Source organism: Dermacentor albipictus, chromosome 2 (genome assembly GCF_038994185.2).
Source record: "Dermacentor albipictus isolate Rhodes 1998 colony chromosome 2, USDA_Dalb.pri_finalv2, whole genome shotgun sequence".
NCBI lineage: Eukaryota > Metazoa > Arthropoda > Arachnida > Ixodida > Ixodidae > Dermacentor > Dermacentor albipictus.
The window spans coordinates 209686285-209702720 of NC_091822.1; the positions used below are offsets into that span (position 1 = coordinate 209686285).

A 16436-nucleotide genomic window follows, 5' to 3' on the forward strand; every position below is an offset into this window, starting at 1 on the left:
AATCAATATCCACATTTAAAATCCCACAAATGTCCCTGGGATGTCCATGTCCAGATTGTTTTATCCAGCGGACATTGTTTGGATATTTAGTTTTAAAAACGTCCATTTTTAAGGTCCGACGGATGTCCGAATGTCCGATAAGGGCATACACGGGACGTCCGATTGAACGCCTTTTTTTTTGCACGGGACGGTCCCTCAGATATCCGCCGTATGTAATCTGGATTTGTGGGGATATCCGGTGGATGTCCAAACGTCCGGCGCTAAACGTCCATCGGATGTACTGTGGATTATTTGTGGTCCATTGGGTTGTTGATTAACTTCGGAAGTTCTGCCAGTTGTATGATGCCAGGGTTCGCGCAGAGTATGAAGTCGATTTCATTTCTAGTCGCACCATTCGGGCTCCTCCACGTCCACTTTCGACTAACCCGCTTGCGGAAAAAGGTATTCATTATCCGCATATTATTCTGTTCTGCAAACTCTACTAATAACTCTCCTCTGCTATTCCTAGAGCCTGTGCCATATTCCCCCACTGACTTGTCTCCAGCCTGCTTCTTGCCTACCCTGGCATTGAAGTCGCCCATCAGTATAGTGTATTTTGTTTTGACTTTACCCATCGCCAATTCCACGTCTTCATAAAAGCTTTCGACTTCCTGGTCATCATGACTGCTTGTAGGGGCATAGACTTGTACCACCTTCAATTTGTACCTCTTATTAAGTTTCACAACAAGACCTGCTACCCTCTCGTTAATGCTATAGAATTCCTGTATGTTACCAGCTATTTCCTTGTTAATCAGGAATCCGACTCCTAGTTCTCGTCTCTCAGCTAAGCCCCGGTAGCACAGTACGTGCCCGCTTTTTAGCACTGTATATGCTTCTTTTGTCCTCCTAACCTCACTGAGCCCTATTATATCCCATTTACTACCCTCTAATTCCTCCAATAACACTGCTAGACTCGCCTCACTAGATAACGTTCTAACGTTAAACGTTGCCAGGTTCAGATTCCAATGGCGGCCTGTCCGGAGCCAGGTATTCTTAGCACCCTCTGCAGCGTCACAGATCTGACCGCCGCCGTGGTCAGTTGCTTCGCGGCTGCTGGGGACTGAGGGCCGGGGTTTGATTGTTGTATTCATATGGGAGGTTGTGGCCAAGTACTGCACCAGGGTGGCCAATCCTGCTCTGGTGAGAGAGTGCGTTACCGGTTCTGGTCGCCGGGATCAGGCCGCACTCCAGGCCTGTTTGTGCGATTTTCTCAACACACGGTTTTTTTTTATTTTCCGGTGGAGAATAGCGCGGCACCGGGATTTGAACCACGGTCCTCTTGCACGGGAGATAGATACTCTACCGTCCCCGCAGTAGTTAAATTAAAAAAATTAAGTTATGGGGTTTTACGTGACAAAACCACTTTCTGATTATACGGCACGCCGTAGTGGGGGACTCCGGAAATTTCGACCACCTGGGGTTCTTTAACGTGCACCTAATTCTAAGCACACGAGTGTTTTTGCATTTCGCCCCCATCGAAATGCGGCCGCCGTGGCGGGGATCCGAGCCCGCGCCCTCGTGCTCAGCAGTCTAACACCATAGCCACTGAGCAACCATGGCGGGTCCCGCAGGAGTTGTACGCCTCATTTAACCTACAGTGGTGCCCTATTTGATCAGTCAGGGTTGACCAATCTGAGATCGGTTATACCGCATGGATGACACTCGACTAGAGAACCTGGTATTTATGACTTGCACATGTGTCGTCATACCTAACTGAGGATGTATATATATATATATATATATATATATATATATATATATATATATATATATATATATATATATATATATATATATATATATATATATATATATATATATATATATATATTAAGAGGGTTCCCGTACAGTCATAAAATAAAGGCAAAGACATTAAAAAGAAAAAAATAGAAAAAAAGGAGAAAAAAAAAGAACATGACAGGTGATTTGAACTCATGACCCTTGGATGTTGCCCGGAAAGATAGCTCAGTGGGTTGGTTCGTCAGGCCCCAGGTTACTTTCAAGCGCCATAGCTCCTGCTCCGAGCCTCATACTTACGTGGAAAGAAACTGATGTTGTCCGCGACAGTCGATTTCTTAGGGAAAAGGGGGGGGAAGATGAGGGGGGAAATATGCACTCACCGAGAAGGCATCGTCAGCACGGGACCACGCCCAGGCGTCTTTCTGAGATGTGGGGAAACTTCGCGGCCGGAACGAAGCCTCCCTTCTCCACCGGCCCAGAGGGGGAAACGCGCTTTCCGATCGCTCAAGGTTGCGAGGGCACTAGCGTCTAGCGTCTAACTAGCGTCTAAGCTCTAGCGTCTAGGAAAAGCTTAAAAAGGTGCGAGGGCGGCACGCATAGCGTGGGGAGCTAGCCGCCAGAATAGCTATCTCAAGGACAGCTGCTGACGATGGCGAAATTCCTTCGTGTAATTATAATAACCCTACTAGGACTACTTTCGAAAGAACAAAAAAAAGAAAGGAAACGGCCCAGAGGGCTATACTACGAGAGCTATGACTGATCATTTTCTATGTATATATGTATTCATCTCATCTATGGGATCGCATGCGCGCGTTGTTGCTTTGTCTCTAAGAATCAAGGAAACGAAAGCAAAATTGCAGCGCCGTGGTTTTAAAGCGCACCCGTGGTAGAGAAACGGAAGGCGATATAAGCGTGCGTGGCTATGATACGCACACGAAAAACTGCCTCAAAATAGTTAGACTTGAGGGAAATCTTCGTTAACAAACGATAGCACAGCAATCAGCATTCGAATATAATTATAGCCCTAATAATAATTGTAATTATTCATCTCATCTATGGGATCTAATGCGCGCGCTGTTGCTTTGTCTCTGCGTGTAGTAGTTAAAAGAGCCAGTTTAAGGCGATATAAGCGTGCGTGGCCATGATACGCACATGACAAACTGCCTTAAAATATTTAGACTTGAGGGGAAAGCTTCGGTAACAAGCTATAACACGGCAATCAGCACTCGAATACGACGAGAGAAATTATTGAGACATGGAAAATTCCCTTGAAATAAATATGGTTTGCGAGACAAATGTCTGTAAGTATTGAACCTCTTAAGAGATGAGGGGGGAAATATGCGCTCACCGAGAAGGCATCGTCAGCACGGGACCACCCCCAGGCGTCTTTCTGAGATGTGGGGAAACTTCGCGGCCGGAACGAAGCCTCCCTTCTCCATGCACCGGGCCAGGATGGTGGGCGCCGTCAACTCGGATGCTGTGTGCACCGAGCGGAGTAGGACCACCTCACAGAGCTGACGTCTCCTCGCGGCTGCCTGTTTTGCGCTCATTTTGGGTGTTGTTTTTTGGATGCCGGTTGTTGTCAGGGTAGCGACGCTTTAGGCCTAAGGCTTTACGAAGCTGCCTGTCGCACGTGGAGGGACACAGCCTGGTGGACCGTGGCGTTAAGGTGTTGCAATTTGCTTCCCTCATTCCATAGCCTCACACGAATTGAAACTACTCGTTCAACTCAAGGAAGCGACCTTCGTTCACGTGAACTTAGCATTTGAGTAGCTGCCCGATCTTCTACTAGCCGAGTTGAACATCCTACCACGTGGGCGATGCGCATGCATAATTCCTCTCCCTTGCACTACTTTAGTGTTTGCCGAGTGTGTTGAGTGTACGCAGCGTGATTGGAGTCACCCCTGGTTTGCCGTCACCTGCACATCGTCTGCGCTGCTGCCCCGGACTACGATCGAGTCACCCCGGGCGCTGGTGATGCTGTGGCCAGTTCGGCGCAGCGACTTCGGCGGCCTCCTGCATCAAGCTCACAACCCTCGGCGGTGGACAAAAGAGCCAGCGGTCAGCGACAGCTACGGCGGCTCTTCCCAGCAGGGCGCGTCGGCGCGTGCGACGCTTGCTCGTACCGACTACTGCGTCGTCGTTTCCGGAGTCCTGGCCTGGCATCATGCCGTCGAGTCTGCAAAGCTGCTGCTGTGACCGGCGGACGCCAGCGGTGTACCCAGGGACAATGTCGGCTCGCATGCTATGGACAGCGTGTAGACATTTCTTCGGCGCGACCACTGTTGCATGTACTACCTTGTTCGCGAAGCACGGGTTAATGTTAGACCGTGTCACATGTTTCGCCGGAATAAGAAGTGATTTAAGGTTGGGGGATGTAGGGATGCGCGACTCTCGCGCCTCCCCTGATATCTTGTTTTCCCGCATAGCCACCGTCTCCGTGCGGCTTCGCCGCGTACGCGGCGGTCGGAGTGGTACAAGCGCGATGCGAGAGATGGCGCGAGTGTCGCGCCGCTGCGGGGTTACTTGGGTGCGGGGGAGACTTTGGTTCGTTCCGCTTGCTCAGGCGCACGTTTCGTTGCTCGACGCTCACCGCGTCCGATGCGGGGCGCCTCGTAACTCATCGCTGCGCCGTAGCCCATTGTCTTACACCCCTTGGCGGGTCGACGGGAACGCTGTCGCGTTCCAATCTTGAAGGCGAAGCTTAAGCGTCCTCCAATTTTTGTTGCGACGATAGCATGTTAAACTTTTATAGTCGCAGGGGGATACGTTTGGAAGTGAGGTGTCTTCTCAAATGCCTTTACTGGCAAAGCATTACATCGTGCCGATGCATTGTTCATTAGTGTCGTTTAGCAAAGTGAGCACACCGCACACTTCAGGAGATTCGCGGGAACGGAAAGTTTATGAATGGGACTGCCGTGCCGACGCGAGTTTGTTGCTCTTTTTTTGCGGCGGTTTCATATTAAATTCTGATAGTCGCAGGGGGATACGTTTGGACGTGAGGCGTTTTCTCGGATGAAGCCTAGTAGCTGTCTTGATCAAGACATTTTGTAGCCATGGACGTCTAGAAGTACTTCAGTAAGCCCTGCTAACGTTACGCTAAAAGTTGGCTAATGGACAGCTTTACAAGAACAACTGAAGACTTTTATTAGACATACCATCAAATTTTTGCCGCAGCTGTTACAGTAACACGACGTTTGCCCACAGTTACAATTTATTTTAAATGAGCCATGAACATTAAAAAAAAAGTTTATATTGTCGGATAGAGTGATGCAGAGGTAGTTTTTCGAGATGTGAACCATGGGAATAGTGCAGTATAGCCTCATTGGTCAATTTGTGCTTTTTAATTAGACCAATCAATTGAATGCCACCTGTCAGAATTATTTTGCAAATGAAACAAGATCTGTATTGTATGCTGATATAATTCCAATGTTCACTCATTGACCTAAACAAGAACATCTCTGCGTGAAACACGTCATTATTGACAAAACATCGCCCTGCTGGGTCTCCACCAAATTGAAATAGTTTCTAGCAAAGAAAAATTTTGTCAGTGATGCTGCAGTTCAGGCAAAAATTACATCCTGGTTTCAGCTACAGGGGGCACAATAGCCACTGTGCTGCAATGAGTTAAGAAATAAAAGATAGTACACATCTGGCAAAACACTCTGCGAGCCACTCTAACTAGCAATATATATTTTTTCTGATGTCCATGCTTCATTTAAAAGTAAATTGTAACTTACTTTGTGGGTGCCTCTTGTAAGGTAACGCCACATGCTTGCACAGCATCACGCAGAAATAATGGCGAGTTCTTCGGCATACCATCCATTAGTGAATTCCTTGTACGTTGCATGTTACAAGAACTGAAAGATAAATCATAATATGCTGTTATTTTTTTTTCATAAACTGTATGATGAGCTTTTCATGCATAAAAGGTGATTGCAAGCGAAAATGCAGCAAGGCATCAACTTCACACCATGTCACATACTCATACTTTATTACCTAATAAACTAGAAAAGATTCAGAAAGTGTAATTAACAAGAGTGACAAATAGCAGCAAAGGGGATCATGGATAAATCTTGAAGATGGTTGCCGCCGCTGCCAGAGTAGGCCAGCCTTCGTAGGAGAGCACTGGCTGCCCACAAAAGCTTGCTGTCACAGGCCACGCGTGACGGTTCTTGTAGACATAGGAAAGCAATACCTGCACAGGAAAAAAAGGGCAAGGGAGGAAATGGGAATGTTGAAATTGGAACTTCAATTAGCAATATGTGCTAAGTAAGAAGTTTGGCTCACATTAAAAATAAATTTAAGCACTCCTTTCTCTTGAACTACGGGTATCTTAAGGTATGTATGCGATGATGTTTAAAATGACTAGTATATTTCCTATCATAAGAAGCCAACAAACACCGACACCAAGGACAACATAGGGGAAATCACTTGTGCTTAATAAATTAAGTAAGGAAACGATAAATTAATTGAAGTTAAAACGGATGAAAAAACACCTTGCCGCAGGTGGGAACTGAACCCACAACCTTCGCATTTCGCGTGCTATGCTCTACAAATTGAGCTACAGCGGCGTCGTTTTCCCTTTCACTTTCTTGGGTATTTGTGTGTCATAGTAGAACGCTGGGAGTGTTACCCAGCGCCACAACTCGGAGACCTTGTTCCTGGCATATAGTCATTAAGTTGCATAGCAGAGTCAAAGTCAGCCTTTAATTTATTGTATGGTGTTTTGTGCCTAAAAAGCCACTTATCAACCTCTCAAACAAGTCTGAGAAGCTTCCTGCAAAATATAATCAGTTTAAAACAGTAATTCACTCTGCAGGTAAATGATGTACTAACTTAATTAAAAAGTTAAATAGCGTTTTATATTGTTGAACTAAAAGCAAGTTTGGCATTTTGCGCTGCCTAGCTGTTGCCTTTCTTTCAAACTTAAACATGACACATGCGTGAGAAAGTGCAAAGTGATTCGCATAGGTGGCAAATTCATCAGTGTATCTATAGGCTCAGGTAATTCTGAGCATCTATGCTGACTTGCAACTGAGAAGCCACTGCACACAAAAAGGTGTATTCAAGTAATGGTCCATGCAGAATATTTGCCCACCTAGTGAAAAGGCAAATGTGGCAGGCTAATGGGCCAGAGCAAATAGATTGATAAATTCTGATAACACCTCCAATGATAAAAAAACAGCACAGGTAAAATTGCAGTTATGACAAAATTTTAAAAGCACCTTTGCAAACTGCTGGAACCCTCAGCATCATGCCTGTTCTACACGCACATATGTTGCAGCGCAATCTATATCTCAGACGCAGGCGCCTCCACAGATCACTTTCTGATCTCCTCACAATAAGGTTAAAAAACGGTCTGGCACAAGCTACTTAATGTGATTCATTTTGCAAGCGCCAGCCAAGTGCTGATGGTGGTAGAGCGAAATTAAAGTTTGTCCTTGTATGGAAGCCTTGGCCCATGTTTTATCAATTCTAGCGGCAAAGTACACCTTTTACAGCACACATAAATCTTAGACTGCTTGCTGATGCTGTACAGTGAGTTCCTGTAAAGAAACTAAATCACACAGAAAACATTTAGAATACCAAACTAATCAAATACTGGCTTGAATATATTTGTGCATTAGGGAAGCAAGGTGTAATGTACACTGTTGTAGAAAATTTTTACTCATGTATGGAATACTACTATGACACAGCAGAGTTAATTTGTGAGTTCTTACATAGCAATGACTACACACACGTAAATTTTGTAAGGCTTAGGGAAACTAATTATTAGTAGAACTGTGTATGTACACTGGCACTGAGAAATTGGTTATAATAGTGGCAGCTTATAATGGACCAGTGCAAAAAAATGTCCGTTTGTGAGGCACCAACTAGCTATTTTACCACGAAGCGCTCCCTGGCCTTATCCCATATAAAAAGCACTGGGAGGACCAGAGAGGGTACAGTACATTGGCTTACACTGATCATGATGAGGTCCCGTCATCCAGCTAGCGCCAAGGTACAAGAAGGATGTCCAGCCGTCTATAGACCTTTTTATCGGGCGAGGAGGATAGGGCGCGCGGAGAGCCTTTCCTCCTCTCTGGCTTGGGCGATCCGGCGCGGCGCTGCTTGAAAGTACTGCTGTCGCGTGCTGCGGAACGATTTCGTGATGTTTTAGAGCTTACTTTGTGAAATTTACGCCATGTTCGTTCATATAAGGTCGTCAGGGAAGCCTTTCGGTGCATCTGTAACTACAGTAGGCAGGAATATGTCTTGGGGGAGCAAAAATGTGACGCGCATAATCAGCCGCGGTGTACGCGCATTATCAGTCGCGGTGCGTGTATGTGTTGTGAACTATTTTGCTTATATCGATTTTAATTCAACAAAGAAAACCGGCGTCTCTGTATTACCAGCATTAAATGGTAAATCAGCTCACTGTCTCATCGATTGGCGTAGGGAGTAAAACATAAAACATAGCGCATGCTCGCGCGCGCCCAACCTAAGGCAACCACGAAACATCTGAGCGGCAGGCGCTATCAAATATTCGGGATACAATGGCATCGTTCTCATGCATTTCAAGTCTAGTATGCTTGAAGTTACCATATGTCTACGCTAGCCTTGCTGCATGAGGCCCATGGCGCTGCTCAACACAGCGATCACTGCGGTTGACGTGAGCCAGCACGATACATATATAAGCTGCGTGCTTCGGCATTGCCTTTTTGGCCTGTATACAGCCATGATGTATGAGAGGGTTCGCATAAAAAGAATGCGATGGCTATTTTTGAGCGCAACATTTCCGTAATACGTGTGAGTGCGTCGTAGAGAACTGAACGAACACAACCGAAAAAAAAAACGGTTATCATCCTCTTTCTCTAAAAAGCAAGAGAAAATGGGCTAACGCCGCACAACGTTTATAACCGCTGGTGCCGTATGCTTGGACCATGCGCTATATAGAACAAAGATATCTGTAATCCAGCACCTATCACTGCTTAGGACGCTCCTGCAGTTCGTAAACGGTCGCTTTGCTGGACAAGCTTAATTCAGACTGTAAGGTATGCTGCTATTGCTAACCAAAACTATTTTATTCGTGGGTGGAAACCTCATCCATTCAACCAAGTAGTCACGCAATATAAGCTGCAGTGAACAGTTTGAATGCTTGTCAAAGTATAACAGCACAGCTCCTATCGTAGCAGGACGGTACCCACGCTGTTACGATCGTCGCGTATGTTTCGTGGCTCCTAAACCGCAGCTTAGAAATAGAGGATAGAGCTTAGACATAGCGCTTAGAAATAGCGGACACTAGTGATTGAAACATTCGGAAATACACAATCGATCTCCGAGGCTGATTGTAGGCTCAGATATGCGCTCACACATCGCGCTGCGTGTTCCATCCACCGCAACGCCAGCAGAAATTCCGGCCATGACGCCTTAAACCACTTCAGCACGTCTCACAGAACCGTTTACCACGTAGAAGATGCACGTCATACTAAACAGACCGCACGACCACGAAAACAAACGCCAGAACCTACCGCCGAGCGCATACCTGCCATGCAAAAGACCGCTTTCACCCAAGCCAGTATGGCGCTGCTCATAGGCGGCGCCACTGCGTTCACAATATGGCGGCGCCTACGAAAAAACGGTGAAAGGGACAAAATAAGATAGCATCAAGTCAGTTGAAAGGCAGATTTGCAATTACAAACAAGGTGACCCAGTCACAGTCATTCATTACTAAATGCCACGCTGTCGTGATTTCACTCCCAGATGAAGCACCTACTAGGTTAAAGGTTTTGCTGCTTATTCAGAACAAAACACAAGTGAAATTTGTACATCAGCAGACGATTTAATTTGGAATTGTATAGATGAAGTAAACACTGCAGTTATATTTTTTGTTTTGCTATAAAGTGGGAACGCTACAAATTGCATAGTCACTGACACACACGCGCGCACACGTCAGAACAAAAGGACACAAAATAGGGCGTGTTCAGTCTGGTTCAGCATTACAGCCAGCGCGTCGTCTTCGAATGCACTCCTTTCGTTTGGTTCGTGCTACGTTAACCACAAAGACCAACAAGCAGGGCAAAGTTCTGACTGTTGTTGCGGAAGTCGTGGAGCGCGGTAGTGCTGAACGGCTGAACACAAGCAGAACCCTCGTATAAAAGTAATGACGAAAACTCGCAGGGCAGTAGAGCCCATATATCAAGAATTGTCGCGGGTAACACCTAAATATGTTTACATTGTTGACGAAAAACGAAGCGCAATGTATTTCACTTACCGGGAAAAGTGTTATCCGAACGTGCGACGTACAAAGACGCACCGAGACACGAAGGCGGCGAACGCAGATCCCGCCATTGTGGTAGTAAGCCGTCGGCGAAAATACGCAATACAGCCGATGTCACGAAGCACTGATGCAAAACACACGGCACACAGCATCAGCACAGCTAAATGACTTCAGTTAATATCCAGTATAAACGTACAGAACGGCTTAGAATGACGCACAACAGGATAACGAGCCCACGACCGAGACATTCCGAGCGGCAGTGGCCGTTTTTTTTCAAACTTCCTGCCTCCCAGTGTTTCCAGCACAGAATGAGATGTCTCACAAATTTGGATTACACCGCCGAAGTGATCGCAGCGCGGTGGCTTTGTGACACCGCTGTGCAACACCGGCGTTTCGCTCCTGCTGCTGTAAACACCTGCTGCGCGAGCATAGAATGGTTTCCAGGCGTCGTGTGCGCGCCCTGTATGGAAAACATTAACACGCCTTTGATTGTTGAAGTTCTGGTGTGAAATTATTTAATATTAAAACCAATTATGTTGCTTCCAACGAGTTCGATTTGCCTGTGGCGTCTTTTATTCGCTAACGCCGACGGTAACCGCACATTTACAACTTCGTTTGGCATTTTTTGCACTTTTAGACAAAAAGATCTAGAAAAGTTCTTGAGTTAGACATTCTGAATGCGTTTACCAAAACAGACTCTAGTGACACCAGTAGTGGGTTTTGCCGCAGATAGAATATATACTAGCATATTCAATAAGTACTGAGGTTATGTTTAGAAGAAATTCTATTTTCAGTCTTATCATAGACCAAGACGTCTATAGCCGTTTGTAGCCGTTTCAAGAAGTCTTTAAGAGGTTCTATGTTTCGTGGGAGGGGATCGTGGGAACGGAAACAGTTTATGAATTCAACTGTCGTGCCGATGAATTAGTTCTTAATGTAACTGAGCATACAACACACTTGGAGATTCATGGGAACGGAACATTTTGTACTCTGTATGTGAAAGTACTAAAACTTGCGTCGCCATGCAATCTGAGCCGTACGCCGTTGTGAGAGCTGTACAGTCACACTGGCAAACCACTATGCCCTGCGGATAAATATGGTACAAATGTATGCTAAAGAAAAATGGTCGTCATGCAATTTCATAGCAGTAGACCGTTGTGAAAGCTGTACAGTAACACTGATGTTGGCTACGTGGTTTGTGCAATCAGCCAGCTCTTCCAGGTTCAGAAAAGACTTAAGACCGGAGGAAAATCTCTAAAACTACAAGACGACAACCTGATTCGATAAATCATAGTTTGGATGTTTCCAGTAGAAGCACCTGCACCAATTGAAACTAAGTTGCAGTAAAAGTTGGACTTCAGAAAGTAAATGCTTCAACATTACACAACGATAAACGCAATTCCACTACATGGATGACTTGCCTTGTATGAAAACATTGTTTTCATCTTTTGCTCTCCTGTCCGCGACATAAGCATTGCGGATTAAGGCGAAGTCTCACTGTTTAGTGCAATGCGTTTGTCACTGGCTGACCACAAATGAATCGCTATCAATGTCGTATAATGAGCATTAAAAAGTTCTCTTCAGCTGCTACGTTGCGACTGATGAGCCGGCTGTGCTTACATAGGTGCGGATCCACCTCCAGAGGGTCATCATTGAATCGCATTTTTTTTTTACAGGAGCGTGGACACCTGCATAAATAGTGTTTTTTGACTGACAGCCCACAGGTTACCAGGCTTTTCATTAATCTTTTAAATCACCCACACAGGCGTACGTTATCCTCTTCATTTAGTAAAGAGGGGTAAACGTTGACAAAATGATGCAGCTCAAATAGCTTGAGCGTGTATGCGTTTTCTATCCGCAGTGACGGACAAGATGGCTCGAGCTTTGCACAATGCCGTTTGCCTAAAGTCAGCTTCGCCGTAAGGCACTAGTGTCGCGCAATCAAGCATGCGCAATGTATTGCGGCGAAGTACACCAAGCGTGGAAAGCGGCCACTGTCCGAGGATATAGTGTGATATACGTGCGCACTTCCGTCACGTCTCATGTTGCAGTACAAGCACGGAGACGCCGAACAAGTGTACTGGCAGGCCTTCAGAGCTATTTCGCACGCGGTTGTAGCGATCTGAGCCCTTTTTTCGCTCACATAGAGCTCCCCGTATATGAGCTAGACATCGTAACAGCCGGGATTAGTAATACGCGCTCCTTCATTAATTACCCTTGCGCACAAGCACCTCAGAATCGCTACGAATTTGCACCACGTAGCCAATATTAGTGTTACAGCTTTCCAAGGGTCTACTGCTGTGAAATTGCATGACGACCATTTTTCTTTAGCATACATTTGTTCCATATTCATTCGCAGGGCGTAGTGTTTTGCCAGTGTGGCTGTACAGCTTTCACAACGATTTACGGCTCAGATTGCATGGCGATGCAAGTTTTAGTACTTTCACATACAGAGTACAAGATGTTCCGTTCCCACGAATCTCCAAGTGTGTTGTATGCTAGCTCAGTTACATTAGGACCCAATTTATCGGCACGGCAGTTGAATTCACAAACTGTTTCCGTTCCCGCGACTCCCGTGAAGTGTGTGGTATGCTCAACGACACTAATGAACCATGCATCAGCACGACGCAATACTTTGCCATTAAAGTGATCCGAGAAAACGCCTCACGTCCAAACGTATCCCCCTGCGACTATCAGAATTTAATATAAAACCGCCGCAAAAAAAAGCAACAAAGTCGCATCGGCACGGCAGTCGCATTCATAAACTTTCCGTTCCCGCGAATATCCTGAAGTGTGCGGTATGCTCACTTTGCTAAACGACACTAATTAACAATGCATCGGCACGATGTAATGCTTTGCCAGTAAAGACATTTGAGAAGACACCTCACTTCCAAACGTATCCCCCTGCGACTAAAGAATTTAATATATGCTACCGCCGCTACAAAATAGCAACAAACTCACCTTGGACACGGCTTCTTCGCATTGCCGGTGTTAAGAATGGCGAGCTACAAGGCAAAATTGCCATCCAATTACTACAAGGGGGGCAAGACGCGCATTCCGCCTTCTCCGTCGCTACAGCTAGGAGGCGTTCGAAGAAGCGGCCTTTGCGCTGTTAAGAATGGCGAGCTGCAAAGCAAGATTGCCACCCAGTTACGACAGGGCGACACGACGCGCATCTCCCCCTCACGGTCGCTGCAGCTAGGAGGCGTTCGAAGAAGCGGCCTTTGTGCTGAAAACCGCCTCCTTCCTCCAGCCCCATCGACATTGTGACTGAACGAGTTCGGTGTGTGAACAATGGTTCCGGAGTTCCCCAACGTGGACCTGATATGACACGCATGGACAAGCTGCCGTGGGGAAGCCGTATTTTGGTGCTTCTCATGCTCGTCCAGACGCAAGACAACGAGCTACTCACGATGGGCGCCGATACTTCCCGGAACGGCACCCCTCCAACGCCGGCGTCGGGCATCAGAACGCGGTTGCCTTTGTGTACGTAAACTTATCTGCGGAGCAGCGGCGAGTTGGTGATGAGGAAACGAACAGTCGCCGCCTCGTATGGCCGGCGGACCGAGTGTATAAAAACTGTTGTTGTGCGCATGCTGGACACTTCTCTTGAGCAGTCATGTAAGACTGATTCACTTCTCTCATGCAGTCATGTTGGACTGATACTCTTTTTCTCAAGCAGTCATGTTAGACTGATTTAATTTCTGTAAATAAACCCATTTTCCTCGTTCTCGATGAGAAACAGTTCTTCACTTCACCAACGACCTCAGCGTAAATAAGTTGGACGACGGCATGGGCCAGCTACCTTCGAATTCATGCCGTACTCCAATCTTTGCAAAGGACCACGAGCGATGGGATTGAGCCCCCAATCCTGACAAGTGGTGGCAGCGGTGGGATGGACTTTGCGACATGGTGCTGTATCTGCGGTGAGTGCTTGGTTTTTGCTTTGACTCTCTAGGCTTCATTTTGTGGTTGTTCTGTTTAGAACAGTAGGGAAGCTAGATTGTTGTGTGTTAGCTAGGTTGTGTTTTCCTAGCTAGATTTAGAGAGCAGAATCAAGGCAGTAAAGCAGCAGTCATGGTTAAGGACACTGCTGAGAGACGAGTTGTTGATTGTTGGTGAGGAACTGGGCCTAGATGTACGCAAGGAAATGCTCAAATCGGAATTATTGGAGCTAATTTCCAATCAGGCCAGTGAGGAAGATATTGAAATGGGATTGGAACTTCTCAAAAAGAGAGAGAAACGGGAAAGAGAAAGAGAAGAACGGGACAGAGAAAAACGAGAGAGAGAGAAACGCGATAAAGACCGCGAGTTAAGAAAAATGCAACTGGAACTTGAAAGCAAACGTTTGGAGTTGTCTCAAGGAAGTGAAAGCGCTCTGGGTCGATCAAGTGAGGCAGAATCGTACCGCATGGACAGGCTATTAAAGCCATTTGAGGTCGGGACCAACATAGGCTTGTTCCTAAGCAATTTTGAAAGGACTTGCGAAAAGATGAACTTCGGCCCGAGTACATGGCCACAGCGGTTGCTGTCTATGTTGCCGTGTGAGGCGGCCGAAGTAATCGCCAGATTGAGTGTGCAGGATGCATATGATTATGCAAAAGTTAAGGCTAGTCTCCTGAAGAAATACCGCCTTTCAGCCGAAGCTTTTCGGCAAAGGTTTAGGAGCACAGGCAAGAAAGATAGCGAGGGCTATCCGGAGTTTGCATATAGCTTAAAGGCCAACCTAGTCGAGTGGCTTAAAAGCGCGGAAGCGTACGACAGCAGAGACATGATCACTGAATGCATGTGTCTAGAGCAGTTTTACAAAACCATCCCCCAAGCTGTGAAACTGTGGGTGCAAGACAGAGGTAATGTAAACAATGTGGAAAGGGCGGCTGAATTAGCCGAAGAGTACGCAACCCGTAGAAAGTTGAACGCCGAGGAGGGAAACTGGGACGGTCGAAATGGACCGCGAAAACCATTTCCGTTCAAAAAGGGTGCGCAAACTAGACGATCAGAGCCTGTAGACATGGCGGAAAAGCCCGCAGAAAAGAGCGAGGAGAAACTTAACGGAGAAACCGCACAAAAAGAACAGAAAAGAAAATTCGAATCTGTTAGACCAATTCGCTGTTACAAATGCCACAAACTGGGACATATAGCTGTAAACTGCGAGAAGTTTAGCGTAGTTTTTTCCTACGTAGAGGAAAAGGATGAGAATATGGAACTTTTAAGTCCATATCTCCACGACCTGCAAGTTAATGGAAAACCATGCCGAGTGCTAAAAGACAGTGCCGCCACGCTGGACATTGTCCATCCGTCTTACGTGACGGTAGATGACTTCACCGGAGAAGTAGCATGGATAAAACAGGTTGTAGAAGAACACAGCGTGTGTATGCCCATGGCCAAAGTCAAAATCAGTGGACCATTCGGGGAGCTAGAGACTGAGGCTGCAGTTTCCAAATTTTTGTCACTGCAGTATCCCTACATCTTCTCGAATCGTTCGAATCAGTTACTGCGTGACAGAGGGCTCAAACTGGCAGAGGGCATAGTACAGGCATTGACCCGAGGCCAAGCTCGTAAGATCGCGGCGGTTTCGGCTGAAAATGCTCAAGCTCCTCCAGTGGAAGCAGAAAAGAGGATAACTTCAATACCCGAATCCGAGCTAGGCCCGAGGGACAAAAGAACAGTTGAGGAGAGCCTGCCAGCTGACCAGCTCAATGAGAGCGTAGCACTATAGAGTGTCAGAGTTCTAGCCTGCAGGAAGAGCAAGTAGACGCGCTCACAAGCGAGACAGGGTCGTTATTATCACCGGCCTCAAAGAACTTTGATCAACTCTTACGCGTGGATAGAGAGTCACTGGCAGCTGAGCAAAAGAATGATGAGAGCTTAGCTAAATTACATGACACAGCTAAAGAAGGCATTGCTAGGCGCAACGTAACGATACATGAGAGAGGAGGATTGTTGTATCGGCATTACAGAGATCGAAAGGGTAGGATTTTAGATCAGTTAGTCATACCTACTAAGTATAGGGAGAACCTTTTGAGTCTTTGTCATGGGAATGGGTGGTCTGGCCACCTAGGCATAAACAAATCAAAGGAAAGATTGCTTATGGAATACTACTGGCCTGGCTGTTTCAAAGATGTAGAAAACTTTGTAAGATCATGCGACGCCTGCCAGCGTTCTGGTAAACCAGGAGAGACATGGAAAGCTCCACTGAAGGTAGTGCCCTTAATAACAGAGCCTTTCAGACGACTTGTAATAGACACGGTAGGGCCTCTTCCAAGAACAAAATCAGGCTACAGGTACTTGTTTACCATGCTGTGTCCGGCTACCAAGTTTCCAGAAGCAATCCCTTTGAAAGAGCTCAGCTCCACTGAAGTAGTAGACGCGCTTTTGACAGTGTTTGCACGAG

At 46.4% G+C, this 16436-nt stretch overlaps 1 long non-coding RNA gene across 1 annotated transcript; it reads right to left on the bottom strand.

Annotated features, from left to right (window-relative positions):
- Positions 1–5756: 5756 nt before the first annotated feature.
- On the bottom strand, positions 5757–10319 carry LOC135896764 (uncharacterized). The gene is made up of 3 exons (XR_010562807.1): positions 10037–10319; positions 7744–7806; positions 5757–5977 (listed from the first exon to the last, which is right to left on the bottom strand). It is a non-coding gene; the product is annotated as an uncharacterized lncRNA (long non-coding RNA).
- Between the last annotated feature and the right edge of the window lie 6117 nt (positions 10320–16436).